This window comes from Penaeus chinensis, chromosome 35 (genome assembly GCF_019202785.1).
Source record: "Penaeus chinensis breed Huanghai No. 1 chromosome 35, ASM1920278v2, whole genome shotgun sequence".
NCBI classification, from domain to species: Eukaryota; Metazoa; Arthropoda; class Malacostraca; order Decapoda; family Penaeidae; genus Penaeus; species Penaeus chinensis.
Window position 1 is genome coordinate 6166701 of NC_061853.1, and position 2500 is coordinate 6169200.

Consider the following 2500-nt stretch of genomic DNA (forward strand, 5'->3'; position numbering starts at 1 on the left):
CGAAGAAGAAGAGAACGAAGAAGAAGAGAACGAAGAAGAAGAGAACGAAGAAGAAGAGAACGAAGAAGAAGAGAACGAAGAAGAAGAGAACGAAGAAGAAGAGAACGAAGAAGAAGAGAACGAAGAAGAAGAGAACGAAGAAGAAGAGAACGAGAAGAAGAGAACGAAGAAGAAGAGAACGAAGAAGAAGAGAACGAAGAAGAAGAGAACGAAGAAGAAGAGAACGAAGAAGAAGAGAACGAAGAAGAAGAGAACGAAGAAGAAGAGAACGAAGAAGAAGAGAACGAAGAAGAAGAGAACGAAGAAGAAGAGAACGAAGAAGAAGAGAACGAAGAAGAAGAGAACGAAGAAGAAGAGAACGAAGAAGAAGAGAACGAAGAAGAAGAGAACGAAGAAGAAGAGAACGAAGAAGAAGAGAACGAAGAAGAAGAGAACGAAGAAGAAGAGAACGAAGAAGAAGAGAACGAAGAAGAAGAGAACGAAGAAGAAGAGAACGAAGAAGAAGAGAACGAAGAAGAAGAGAACGAAGAAGAAGAGAACGAAGAAGAAGAGAACGAAGAAGAAGAGAACGAAGAAGAAGAGAACGAAGAAGAAGAGAACGAAGAAGAAGAGAACGAAGAAGAAGAGAACGAAGAAGAAGAGAACGAAGAAGAAGAGAACGAAGAAGAAGAGAACGAAGAAGAAGAGAACGAAGAAGAAGAGAACGAAGAAGAAGAGAACGAAGAAGAAGAGAACGAAGAAGAAGAGAACGAAGAAGAAGAGAACGAAGAAGAAGAGAACGAAGAAGAAGAGAACGAAGAAGAAGAGAACGAAGAAGAAGAGAAGAAGAAGAAGAGAACGAAGAAGAAGAGAACGAAGAAGAAGAGAACGAAGAAGAAGAGAACGAAGAAGAAGAGAACGAAGAAGAAGAGAACGAAGAAGAAGAGAACGAAGAAGAAGAGAACGAAGAAGAAGAGAACGAAGAAGAAGAGAACGGAGAAGAAGAGAACGAAGAAGAAGAGAACGAAGAAGAAGAGAACGAAGAAGAAGAGAACGAAGAAGAAGAGAACGAAGAAGAAGAGAACGAAGAAGAAGAGAACGAAGAAGAAGAGAACGAAGAAGAAGAGAAGGGAGAAGAAGAGAACGAAGAAGAAGAGAACGAAGAAGAAGAGAACGAAGAAGAAGAGAACGAAGAAGAAGAGAACGAAGAAGAAGAGAACGAAGAAGAAGAGAACGAAGAAGAAGAGAACGAAGAAGAAGAGAACGAAGAAGAAGAGAACGAAGAAGAAGAGAACGAAGAAGAAGAGAACGAAGAAGAAGAGAACGAAGAAGAAGAGAACGAAGAAGAAGAGAACGAAGAAGAAGAGAACGAAGAAGAAGAGAAGGAAGAAGAAGAGAACGAAGAAGAAGAGAACGAAGAAGAAGAGAACGAAGAAGAAGAGAACGGAGAAGAAGAGAAGGGAGAAGAAGAGAACGAAGAAGAAGAGAACGAAGAAGAAGAGAACGAAGAAGAAGAGAACGAAGAAGAAGAGAACGAAGAAGAAGAGAAGGGAGAAGAGAAATAGAGTGAAGGACTTGAAGAAGGTGGGAAGGAGAAGAGGAAGAGAGGGAAGGACATGAAGAAGTTGAGAAGAAAAGGGGGAAGAGGAAGAGAGGGAAAGACATGAAGAAGATGGGGAGAAGAAGAAAAGGAAGAGGAAAAGGTGAAAAGACGGGAAGAAGAAAAGGGAGAAGGGGAAGAGAAGGAAGGACAGGAGGAAGATGGGAAGAAGAAAATGTAAAAGAGAAAGAGAGAGAAGGACATGAAGATGAAAAGAAGAAAAGAGAGGGAAGGACATGAAGAGGAGAAGAAAAGAAAAATAGGGAGAGGAGAAAAAGGGAAGGACATGAAGAACCAGGGAAGAAATTATAAAGATAGAGGGAGAGGAAGAGGAGGTAAACAAGAAAAGAAGAAGGAAGAGGAGGAAGAATAAGAAGAAAAGGGATAGGAGAAGGAAGAAGAAGGAAAAGGAGAAAAAATAAGAAAAAGGAAGAAGAAGGAAAATTGAGGAAGAAGGAAGAGGAAGAAGAAGAAAGAGGAAGGAAGAGGAAGAAGAAGAAAGAGGAAGGAAGAAGAAGAAGGAAGAGGAAGAAAGAAGAAGGAAGAGGAAGAAGGAGGAAGAGAAAGAAAGAAGAAGAAGGAAGAGGAAGGAAGAAGAAGGATGAGGAAGGAAGAAAGAAGGATGAGGAAGGAAGAAAGAAGAAAAAGGAAGAAGAAGAAAGAAGAAGAAATAGGAAGAAAGAAGAAGGAAGCAGAAGAAAGAAGAAGAAGGAAGAGGAAGAAAGAAGAAGAAGGGAAGAAAGAAGAAGAAGGGAGAAGAAAGAAGAAGAAGGAAGAAGGAAGAGGAAGAAAGAAGAAGGAAGAGGAAGAAAGAAGAAGAAGGGAGAAGAAGAAAGAAGAAGAAAGAAGAAGGAAGGAGAAGAAAGAAGAAGAAAGAGGAAGAAAGAAGAAGGAAGCAGAAGAAAGAAGAAGAAGAAGAGG